This window comes from Camponotus vicinus, unplaced genomic scaffold (assembly GCF_025532165.1).
Source record: "Camponotus vicinus isolate PSW18456_S1 unplaced genomic scaffold, iyCamVici1.0 SCAF_3, whole genome shotgun sequence".
Taxonomy (NCBI): domain Eukaryota; kingdom Metazoa; phylum Arthropoda; class Insecta; order Hymenoptera; family Formicidae; genus Camponotus; species Camponotus vicinus.
In genome coordinates this window covers 7,910,805-7,924,103 of record NW_028141967.1, presented here as the reverse complement: position 1 = coordinate 7,924,103, position 13,299 = coordinate 7,910,805, and the positions used below count along the sequence as shown (strand labels likewise).

The following is a 13,299-nucleotide window of genomic DNA, read 5'->3' as shown; positions in this document are numbered from 1 at the left end:
ACGATTCCCGAAGGATCGTACGAATTGCACGCTATAAATGACTATCTCAAACGCGTAATTTTGCAAGATGAACACCTTTCCAGAGATGTTGAAAACGCTTATGATGAGGAATATCCAATAGCGCTCCGCGCCAATCATAGCACGCTAAAGAGCGAAATCAAATGCGCCTACAGAATAAACTTTACCAAACCCGACAATGTAGGATCCTTGCTTGGATTCTCGTCGAATCGTATATTGCAACCTCGCAAGTGGTACGAACCGGACGAACCGGTTAATATTATAAACGTAAATATTATTCGTATAGAATGTAACGTGACTACTGGTGCGTACAGCAATGGCATGCGCGTACACACGATACATGAATTTTCACCGAGTGTACCGCCAGGATATAAGATATCGGAAACGCCGGCACAGATCATTTATCTGCCGATCGGCGGAGCATTACGGATTTAACGATACGTATTGTGGATCAAAAAGGTCAATTGCTCGATTTTCGAGGAGAGGAAATTACCGTAAGATTGCATATACGATGGCGACAAACATAGTATGCTCGTGCTGAACGAAACGGAGCACGCGAGAGACAATACTTTTACGAGGGACAATACTATTACGGTATCGGGTGACAATAATAAGATAGTCGTTAAGAAGAAGCTGAACACATTGAATCGTGAATTTTTAAAATCATTGGGATTCATCGTACGAAAAGAATGATTTATATTTTGAATATCGGAGGTGAGCCAGTCTTTGACGATCGCATCGTCAAGATTGAGACTCATACGTACAATCCGTACGCCAATACGACGCTTGGATACAGCGATGAGATACGAATACCTATACAACATCAGGATTTGTACACGTTACCGTGCGAAAGCTTTCTTTACATCGAGGAAAGGTTTAATGTGCGTAAAGCGAATGACGAAATGAAGGTTGTATTGGGAAACAATTGCGTCGCATTCATGTTTGATGAGCTTCGATACGAACTCGACGGAGTAGAGATTGATCGCAACAGAAATATTGGAATAACTTCGACGCTCAAAAATTATGTCTCTCTAACGCACCAGAAAAGTATAAACTTGAAGAACGCTGCGTGGGATTTGACGTACAACGGTGACAAAAATTATTTCAACTATTGCGTACCGCTCAACATGTTGCTGGGATTTTGCGAAGATTATAAACGCGTTGTGATTAACGCTCGTCACGAATTGATTTTGATACGTTCGCGCAACGATAATAATTGTCTATTCGGACACCCATCGTCGGAAGCTGAGATTGAATTACTCAAGATACAGTGGCGTATGCCTCATGTAATATTGAATGAGATTAATAAATTGTCGATGTTGCGAATGTTGGAAAGCGGACGATACTTGAACATGAGTTTCCGATCTTGGGATCTATACGAATTTCCTCTGCTGCATAGCACGACTAAGCATTCGTGGACCGTGAAAGCCGCCTCCCAGCTAGAGAAACCACGATACGTGATCTTTGCACTGCAAACTGGTAAAAAGAATTCAGTGTCACAAGATGTTACATTATTCGATAACTGCAAATTGACCAACGTTAAACTCTATTTAAACTCGGAATTTTATCCCTACGATGATTTAAATTTAGATTTTGAAAAAAATAGATTCGCCGTCCTATTCGACATGTACTCTCGTTTTCGCAAATCTTATTACGGATGCGATAACAGCACCACGCTATTAACTATTTCAAAGTTTCTACATTGCGGTCCTCTCGCGGTCATTGATTGCTCGCGACAAAACGAGTCTGTCAAAACTGCTACCGTGGACGTGAGAATAGAGTTTGAATGCAGGGAAAATATACCGGCTAATACTACCGCCTATTATCTCATCTCGCATGATCGGGTGGTCGAATATAATCCATTGACCAATGTAGTCCGCAAAATTACATAAGTTAGCAAATATCCCCTCCAATGCGCATGAAGAAAAATATAAAAGATTGATATGTTTGATGATCGACATCAGTCTGCGATCGGATCTTGTCATCATGGCTGTGCCAACGTTTGTGGATCTACAAGGATTTATCGTTGGGAAAAATTTTATCGTGAAGGAAGCTGCTGTTCTGAGAAAGGGATCCGTACTTTCTCATTACATTTTTACATGTCCCGTACCATGGCACATGCTCACAAAATCTGAGAGATGTCAGGTTTTATGGTGGATTAAAAATCACCATGAATTATCGTGGGATGATGGACACGTTTCATATTGGAAATCGAAACGTTTAATTACGACGGCAGTGATGAGTACAACGGAGGAGGATGTTGCGTCACCTCTCGTATACGTTAAAGGACATGAAAAACGACAATGGCTAGCCGATATACTGGGTGATGCGAGAAACGATGTTATTATCGAAACTTTGGATGCAGACAATGAGGATGTAGCTTCTTTAAATAAGTTAGATGTTAAGAATACTGTGCGTTGTGAAAATCATGTAAAAAATTGTGCTTTACAAAATGTATTTAAGATTTATAATTGGTGGTTGAAACATCATGATAATGATTCATCGAATCCATATTTATAATAAATTGATGATGCAATATATTTTTATCGTCTTTCTTATTCTCTCCTTTCTTTCCTTATCTATGCACGTGGGCAATATCGTGTTTCCGTACGTGACACAGCTGTCATTAAATATTGTATTTCGATTCATGGTAATACATTTAAATAATTGTTTGATAATTGAATATTGTTTTGCGTTTGATAGTCGTTGATTTTCATTCATTTCCGTTCGACGAGCGTTCAACAGTCGTTCGATAGTCGTTCATTTCCGTTCGACGGTCGTTCATTTCCGTTCGATGGGCGTTCAACAGCCGTTCAATAGCCGTTCGACGGTCGTTCGTTTCCGTTCGACGGTCGTTCATTTCCGTTCGATGAGCGTTTGATGACCGTTCGATCAGGGTTGACGCATTATATTATAGCATTATATTATATCATGCTAAGTTGCATGGGAACATGCATACTTTTGTCTTACGACGCGTTTTTGGTAAAGCGATAATGATACGTCCCTATTCTAAAGTTTCGTACCGAGACGATTGTCTCCTCACAAAGTCGCGATATGATAATATTAATATTATATTATATCATGCTGAGTTGCATGGGACCGCGTATACTTTTGTCTTACGACGCGTTTTTGATATGGTGATAATGCTACATCTCTATAATCTATAACTATAAAATCTCGTGTCGAGACCTCGTTGCCTCATCACAAAGAGTTTAGCAGTGCGAGAAGAAATTAAAAGTGTGTTAAGAAGTTTAAAAGTAATGGATCGCATAAATATCTATCCAGATTGGAAAAGAAAAATGTTCGACTTATTATGCATTATATTTATGAAGCTGACCTTCCTGTGGAATGTAAGTAGTGTTTTTTGTGAATATTTTGTAAGAAATTGTGTATTTATATTAATTATATTTTTTAAGTAAATTTTTGTGTAGTTCCAGGACGAAATGGAAATTGCCGGTTTCGTCAATATTCAACAAAGACAATGGGTGCGGATGGTGCGTCGGGCAAAAAGGGAGGACTTGTTGGACATGTAGGGCGACACCTCGGAGAGTCATCAGGTCGAAGACATTTTCGACCTGCGACGGCTCTTCGGGGAAGAGCTCTACATTGAAATTATAGAGGAACAGTGGGTTCAAGAAGATTGGAATATTGAAGAGGAAGAGTAGAAGGAAAGAGAAGAGGAGGAAGAGGAGGATGACGAAAAAGAAGAGGAGGAGCAGGAGCAGGAGCAGGAGGATGAGGAGGAGGATGAAGAAAGAGAAGAGGAATGTGTGGAAAGATGTAAGTGTTTTTTCTTTTATAAATCTTATTGTAATATGTTTCCATTAATGCAGTATCTTTTCTCTTTTCTGTTCCAGGAGCGGCCTCCCCCCCATATATAAATATTTTATTATTAAATTTTATATTTTATATATTTTTCAAAATTAAATTTTATATTTTATTATTATTTTATTAAACACACACACATACACAAAAATGTATTTACACTTAAATAAATGTATATTTTATATTTATAATTGAAAAAATATATTTATTTACACACCTTTCCCTTGCGCTCCCATCCCTTGCGCTATCTCTCTCGCGCTAGTTAGTTGTAAGTCTCGCGCTATCTCTCTCTCTCGCGCGCGTTGTTCTCGCAATATTGTTCTCTCTCGCGCGCGTTGTCTCGTGATATTATCATTCTCTCTCGCACGCGATATTATCGTTCTCTCTCGCACGCGTTCTTCTCGCGCTATCGTTCTTTTTCTTTCGTACGCGCTATTATCATTTTCTCTCTTTCATATGCTCATCGCTATACTCACTCACTTACCTTTGCATCGTCCTTCTCCCACCGATGCGCCATTTTACAATGTGTCGTCCTTGTCCCACGTTGACGCCATCCTTGTCGCACGTTGATGCCATCCTTGTTACACTGTCCTCTTCACACACTTAGCGCTATCCTTTTCCCACAACTGGCGCTATCCTTCTCACACCTTAGCACCGTTCTCTTTCCGCGGATCCCCCTTCTCATCGCGGACCCTCTCGTCCATCGCTCGCGCCGCGGTTTCCCCTTCCCCGCGCGGACCCTCTCGTCAATCGGTCGCGCCGCGATTCCCCCTTCCCCGCGTGTGACGTCACTCATCGCGCGGCGCAATTCCTCCTTCCTCGCGCGTGACGTCACTCCGCGCCGCGGTTCCCCTCGCACCTCACCCCCCCCCTGAGAGGACCTGGGTTAGAACGCGGCTATAACATCTACTACCCTGTATATATAATATATAATATATTTAATATATATATAAATATATACACTGAGCAACAAAATTAGCGCAACAAAAATTTTTATCAAAATTTCACTCAATTTTAAATAATCATAACTCCGCGAAAAATGGTCGTATCAGAAAATTTTTTTTTTTATTTTAAAGTTTGAAGTCTCTACTTTAAAGGGAATTTGTCATATTTTGACTTCCTCCTTTCCTCCCTCCCGCCATCTCCTTAAAAGTGAGGTCATGTTTTATTTTAAAAAGCATATTTTGACGCGCTCCACGCATATTTTGCATATTTTGACGCGCTCCACGGGGTGCAATGAATTTTTCTCGCAAACGTTATAAAAATTACCGTAGAATATGTTATTATAGAATATGTTGGCGGTCTCTCGAAACACACACACACACACACACACACGATGCACAAAATCCGACCAGCAACCTCCTCGTGGTGTGCATCGGGTAACGCTAATGCTGGCGGTAACAGGCATAAACAGACTAAAATGCATGGGTAACTTTGACATGTCAACATTCATAACTCCGCCAAAAAAAATCGTACAGACTTCAATTTTTTTTTAATTTGTGCGGAAAAGTTTATATTCTACGGTAATTTTTATAACGTTTGCAAGAAAAATTCATTGCACCCCATGGAGCGCGTCAAAATATGCAAACTTTTTAAAATAAAACCTCACTTTTAAGGAGATGGCGGGAGGGAGGAAAGGAGGAAGTCAAAATATGACAAATTCTCTTTAAAGTAGAGACTTTCAAACTTTAAAATAAAAAAAAAAATTTTCTGATACGACCATTTTTCGCGGAGTTATGATTATTTAAAATTGAGTGAAATTTTGATAAAAATTTTTGTTGCGCTAATTTTGTTGCTCAGTGTATATACAGGGTGGGCCATTTTAATCTATGCACCCAAATTTCTTTGTACCTAAGACAGATACGGAAAAATGATTCAGACAAAAGTTTTATGGTTTCGAGGGGGCCATAAGATGGTATCATTGGTTTGACCTTGAAGAGTTATTTGAAGGTCACATGAAGGTCACCTTTAATTTCTTAAATGGAACTTACTATTTGTCATTGCACATTCTTGTAGCTTATCTCGAGAGCTTTCCAAAACACTATAATTAAGTACTTTTTTGTTAAGTACTTTTTGAGTTACGAGGCTTGAAATAATTTCTTAATTTTACATAAACCGTAAAATATTCATTTTTCGATTATCTTACCTTAATACTTTTATGTACAAAATAATGAGAGGAATCAATTGGTGTAAAGAAAACACATAGTTGTTTTTAAGAAAAAATATGTAATTTGCAATTAACAATTCCATATTTTTTCTTAAAAACAACTATGTGTTTTCTTTACACCAATTGATTCCTCTCATTATTTTGTACATAAAAGTATTAAGATAAGATAATCGAAAAATGAATATTTTACAAGATATTTTACGGTTTATGTAAAATTAAGAAATTATTTCAAGCCTCATAACTCAAAAAGTACTTAACGAAAAGGTACTTAATTATAGTGTTTTGGAAAGCTCTCGAGATAAGCTACAAGAATATGCAATGACAAATAGTAGGTTCCATTTAAGAAATTAAAGGTGACCTTCATGTGACCTTCAAATAACTCTTCAAGGTCAAACCAATGATACCATCTTATGGCCCCCTCGAAACCATAAAACTTTTGTCTGTATCATTTTTCCGTATCTGTCTTAGGTACAAAGAAGTTTGGGTGCATAGATTAAAATGGCCCACCCTGTATATATATATATTTTCCATTTTAATCGATCACCCCGAATAACTTTTTTAATTTTGATTGTAGAAAAAAACGTTTCAGACAAAAGTTATATGGTTTCAAGGGAGACATGAGACGGTGCCATTAGTTTGACCTTGAAGAGTCAGCTGAAGGTCACGTGAAGGTCACCTCTAACTTTTTAAATGGGGCACCCTATATGCTTTTGCATATTCTTGTAGCTCATCTCGAGAGCTTTCCAAAACATTATAATTAAGTTAGTTTTCATTAAGTACTTTCCGAATTATGAGGCTTGAAATAATTTCTTAATTTTACATATACTGTAAAATATCTTGTAAAATATTCATTTTTCGATTATCTTACCTTAATACTTTTATGTACAAAATAATGAGAGGAATCAATTGGTGTAAAGAAAACACATAGTTATTTTTAAGAAAAAAAATGTAATTGTTAATTGCAAATTACATTTTTTTTTCGAAACAATTATGTACTAACATGAATTCCAAAGTTTCTTCTTTTTTCTTTTTAGTCAGTTTAATTTATAATAAACTGACTTAATTTAAAGTAATTTGTCTAATAATCTGGTTTCCTTGTTGGAATTCAGAATATTAAACAGATTATTTGAAATTAAAATGAGAAGTAATCCATTTACTGCATTTATTAAGGTATTTCATCTATTATCGAGTGTACTTACATAATTGTACATAGATTATCGAGATCAATGTTTCAATAAGAATCATTTAATAAACACTAATAGGTGTTTTTCAAACGTTTTATATTCATCTATTAGAAATAACATTTTTGTCTGAAGTTTTGTTTATAAAGTAAATAATTTCACATTTTTATTTATTTTTTACATCACGAAGAATCTATTTTTTATTCTACATATAGTCGAACTATCTTCTATATTCATATATAATTTATTAATGTAAAAATATGCTTAAAATATTCTAAAAATATACTCATAATATACCAAGAAATATTCTAAGTATATACTGAGTAGGTTTCTAAGGCAGACATAGGAACATCCTCCGTACATTCTCAAAATATCATAGTATGTATATCGAATATTAGTGGGATATACACAATCTACGTTTGCGATATACTGAGTACATACTCCTCAGGATCTACCTGTGCTGTATGGGGAATGATCAATTTGAAACGTCAAAATGACGTGTGCTTGCTACCTGGGATGTTGTGATGCCAATTATTGCTTCACATGGGTGGAAATTGGTGATTATGGTAAGATCAATTCTGAAATTATATATAACATTGGTTAAAGTTTTGAGATAAGTTTTCGCTGTTTTATGCTCTTTACCAGATAGTAGTATTTTTGCCAATTCAGGATTGGGAAAAGCTTTGGAAACAAACTCTCTAAATCTTCCTCCATCTAAAGAATTACCAAATATAAACGAGAAAATACCTCATTTCTTTGTAAGAGATGAGGCATTTCCTCTGCGAACTAATTTAATGCGTTCTTATTCAAGAAAAGGCATTAAGAGCGACAGAGAAAAGATATTTAATTATAGATTGTCTCGTGCTCGAAGAATAATAGAAAATGCCTTTGGTATTCTTTCATTAAGGTAAATAATATTTTCATTTGAACAATGCAATTTTTCTTAATGGAATATTTATTCTCATTAACAAGTGGAGAGTTTTTCACTTATGTATTTGCATGAAAGAGAAAAATGTAGAAAAAATAGTATTGGCTACAACATGGCTTCATAATTTTTTAATGATGCGAGAGGACCGTGGAGTTGAAAGGAAGATTTATTGCCCTATAACTTATATTGATTACGAAAATGATTATGGATCAATAATTCCAGGAATGTGACGTAATGCAGTTTCAACGGATTCAAATCTCAACGATATTGGTCGTTTAGGTTGCAATAATGCAACAAGAAAGACTGTAGCTCAAAGAGAAGCTTTAGCTGACTGGATGATTGGGGAAGGACAAATACCCTGGCAATTACAAATAAATCTTTATGCCCATCATGTCAATTTTCCTCTATTGATGCAATGATAAAAATATTTTATTCCTTTTACAAGCAAAATTATTGACTATTATTTTAATTATTAAACTACATATTATTAAAAAATTAAAAAGAAAATGGCATAAGAGCCAACGCGCGGTAGTTGGAGCGCAGAGCGCGAAGAAAAAATATGTAATTTGCAATTAACAATTCCATATTTTTTCTTAAAAACAACTATGTGTTTTCTTTACACCAATTGATTCCTCTCATTATTTTGTACGTAAAAGTATTAAGGTAAGATAATCGAAAAATGAATATTTTACAAGATATTTTACGGTTTATGTAAAATTAAGAAATGATTTCAAGCCTTATAACTCAAAAAGTACTTAAGGGAAAAATATTTTATTATAGTGTTTTGGAAAGTCCTCGAGATAAGCTACAAGAATATGTAATAAAAAATAGAGGGTTCCATTTAAGAAATTGACGGTGACCATCACGTGACCTTCAAATGACTCTCCAAGGTCAAATCATTGCCACCATCTTATGGCCCCCTTCAAGCTACACAACTTTTGTCTGAAACATTTCTTTCTAAAGTGCATAGTTTATGAAATATTCGACCGTATCGGGTCTTTTGGGACACCCTGTATATTACAGATAGTGACGCGTTACATTAAACGAATTTGTTCTCGACGCGTAGGTGACGCTAAATTGCATCCCGCGGAGGTCTAATAAGCGCTCTGCTTCCAACAGTCAATTAAATATACTATAGTTATCGCGCGTTGGCTCTTATGCCATTTTCTTTTTAATTTTTTGATCACTTGAGCCAAATCTCTAATTATTAAATATATTATTAACTAAACATAAACTATATTTATGACAAAAAATACTACTAATTTTAGTTTGCTAAGTAACATAATTTAAAATTATTATATATATCTATATTTAACCCAATATATTTCTATATTCTAGCCAATAAGCAAAAAATATAAGAATTCTTGAGGAATCAATTTAATAGTAGTTAGTAGTAAGCCGAGGCGGTAAGACTTCCGAATAGCCCCTACCTCCGAATTTGATGAAACTTCCAGCATTTGAAGACTATAACAGAACACATTCACACCATAAAGGATTTTTTGCGGAAACGAGTAGAAGCAAAGAAACTCAAAAAAGAAAGTTTTCATATATTTCGCAAAAGATACTTATATAAATATCAGAAACATATATACACACACACACACACACACGCGGGGGTGCAAGGGGGGCCTTCGGCCCCCCTCCCGCAACCACCCCGCCGGTAGGCAAGGTACCTAATCTTAACTTTAAACCTAAATTTCAATTAACTTATACAACTTAACTTAAACTTAAGTTATAGGTAAAAATGTCTCAGCGCATGAGAAGCGATCTGTCTACCGCTTTTTATACTCTGAGACATTTTTGCCTATAACTTAATAATTATTGCGAATTTTGCAATATAGTAGAGAACTTTTCTTTTCAGTTTGACCCAATCTATCACCACTTTTCGTTTGATCACTTAATAATCACACACTACAAGCGGTTTACCGCTTCTCATGCGCCGGGACATTTTTGCTTATTACTTAATATATAATTATTGCGAATTTTGCAAAATGGTAGAGGACTTTTCTTCTTAGTTTGACCCAATCTATCATCATTTTTCATTTGTTCCCTCACGAATCGGACACCCTGTATATAATATTTTATAATGTTGTGCTATATCTTGTTCTTCAATAAAAATTTTTCTATTTCTATTAGTAATGCACCTGTAAATGTTTTCATTAAAAAAGAAATATTAAACAAGCATTTCCATTTGCTTAATACTGTTTTATTATTTATGCATGATACAAACTATTTCATATTAGAACATATAATTTCTTAAAAAATATTTGATAACATATGTGGAAAACAAATTATATATGACAAAAAATATGTGCTACTATAACTACAAACATAAAAACAAACTATATTTATTTTTTGACAAAAAATGCTACTAATTTTACTTTGCTAAGTATCATAATTTAAAATTATAGAAATTATATTTGGTAATTAGCAATATAATTTAAAATTATAAAATCTATATTTTAATATAAAAAAAAATATTTTATTATATCACACCTACATATTTGTTAAAAAATTATAGAATTTTAATATCACATCAAACATCATATGATATACTATTGTAGTATCACATTATTTAACATTAAAGAAATACATTAAATATTTATTCCTTGAATTTTTCAATTAGCTGCAACACAGCTATCAGGCAGGATAATTGATTTTTTGGCATCACTGTTTTTAAAGCTTGTGAAATCACAATTGCATTTGGATCAGAAAATCCTTCTTTTTCTTCAATTTGTTTAATATTCTTGTATGTTGTTGTCAGATCACTAATTGCTTGTGATGATTTATTAAGCAGATCTTCCAAACGTTCATTACAGGCTTTCTTTTTTTTTGTAAAATTATCAAGAGAGGGTACCAAAATTCGCTTTGCAGATTTTTTGGAAGTCTGTGGAGTGGAAATATGTGAAATGGAAGTCTGCAAAGTGGATTCAATGTTCTCTTTCTCTGTAGTAAAAACTTCACTTAATTCAGACTGCGCTGTATCTTCTGTCGAAGTATTCGAATTCTCTGAAATCAGAAAATAATTTATAAATAAGAAAAATTTAAGATTAATATAAGACTTGAAAAAAAGATAATATCATACCAACAGTTAATAATGCATTGCAATCATCATTCCAGTCAGAAAATCTAGTAGAGTGAGTGTAAGAGGCTGGAAATTGATAGTGAGTTGTAATGACATCGGTAGGTGATCGAGAAACAGATGAATTTATTGAGCAACTGCTAGAGGCTTCACTATATCTAGATGATGCAATTTGCAGCAACGAGCCTCTTGTTCTACATATGCAAAAGAGAAAACACTTATTATAAATGAATATATTATATTTTGTAACAGGCAAACCACAAAATAAAATTATGTGAATATTTTTATTATCATATTCCTTGCGTTGCTTAATTGTAAATGTTTCAAATTGAAAGAAAAGAGTGTAATGTATTTTATTTTTGAAAAAAGAAAACCTAAATATACTTACTTTTTGTTTTGAATGTGAGGCTTGAGAAATGACATGTATGTATGACATGAAAGGCCATTCTGATTTTAGTCCAGAACCGGAAGCGTCCCGTTTGACCACGTTGTGATTGACCACAGCCAATTATATCGACCTGTGCCTAGGATAACCAGCAATGATTGACCAATCAGAGAGTCCTATTTTGAATTGGCCAGTTGGCGACGTGGTCAATCCACAGACATGGTCAATCGGGTGCCACTCGTCTAGAACCTGATGGCTGGATTTTCTGAGCTCTCAACTTTCTACTAAATTGATTCCTCAAGCAATCCCAACGTTTCTTTGCTTCACTGGCTGTAAAACAGAAATACTGGAATACATATTCAACAGCTTTGAAGAGAAATAAAATATGCTAACCTACCTGTACAATTCAAAGACGCGGCAATCGATTCCCACTTCATTTCTTTCATTTTATTATCTTTATAAGATGCATCATTTTTGGCGTATAAACAAGGATTTGCTTGCACAATAGCAATTAAAATTTCATCGATGAAATTATTATTATTATCTTCAATATCTTTAATATCCGACATCGTGATAATAACTAAAGTAATAACTATAGTTACTTTTCTTTCATTGGCTGAGAGAAATTATATCGGTCAGAAGTTTTAAGCTTTAAGAACTGGGATCTGGCCAGCTCGCTTAAGCGTCGTCTACAATGAGATTTTAAGGAGACTTAAGGCATAAGACTTAAGTCTCCTTAAAATCTCATTGTAGACGACGCATTAAGGTGGAAGCACATAAAATTACAGGAGCCATAAGCAGAATGCAGAAGTCATAGCGCATGCGCTATGATTCTGAATTCTGCCTATGGCTTGTGGATTTTCAATCTACATAAAAATACATAATGCATAGCCACGGGCATAACTCACTGTAGCCGGTTCTAAAACGTATCGCGTTATCAAGAAAAAATAATTAAGGACGAATATTACACATTATATTTATTAACACGTAAGTATTATCACTATTTAATTATCCATGTAATGAAAATACAAACTGATAATGATCGTATATAATTATTCGTGTAAATTGTCCCAATTTCATAAATATATTATTTTGAGGTTAATTTGATTTTGTGTGCACATTTCTGAAATTGTAATTTATTGCAAAATAAACGAATCTTCTCATAATTTTCGGTACGTTTCATATATAGTTTAAGTAAAAATTCATTATTGAAACATTCTCTTAATTTGATTAATTTTCTCGAATAATATTTCATTATTTTTTATATATCATTGAATATTCTTCATTCATTTTGATATTTGATGTTTGTGCTGTTTGGTCGTTCTTTAACATTTTTGCAATTAGTTCTTACAATTCTAAGTGTGATTTTAATTCGAGAAGACTGCATTGGATTGAATTACATTTCTTTTTAGAAATGGATGATTTCGATTTAATGTTAATTACTCTGGTCTACATGGAAGCACTTTTGGTGCAACGTCGTAGAGACCGGATCAACCGTCGTCGCCGTCGCCGTATCTGGGTACGACCAATTAATACAAGAAGAAGACAGCAAGGAGCTTTTTATAATCTTTTTCAAGAAATAAAAAGAGATCAACAAATGTTCCATAAATATACACGTATGACACTGCCAACATTCCAGCACTTGATGGACATTGTTAACCCAAGTTTAATAAAACGAAGTCCACGGGCACTTGAACCAGAGCATCGAATTGC

General features: G+C 34.5%; 1 pseudogene across 1 annotated transcript; it reads right to left on the bottom strand.

Annotated features, from left to right (window-relative positions):
* Nucleotides 1-10,331: 10,331 nt before the first annotated feature.
* Nucleotides 10,332-12,114, bottom strand: LOC145968479 (uncharacterized; annotated as a pseudogene). The gene is made up of 5 exons (XR_014437744.1): nt 11,984-12,114; nt 11,842-11,916; nt 11,590-11,672; nt 11,205-11,395; nt 10,332-11,128 (listed from the first exon to the last, which is right to left on the bottom strand). The product of XR_014437744.1 is annotated as an uncharacterized LOC145968479 (transcript).
* Between the last annotated feature and the right edge of the window lie 1,185 nt (nt 12,115-13,299).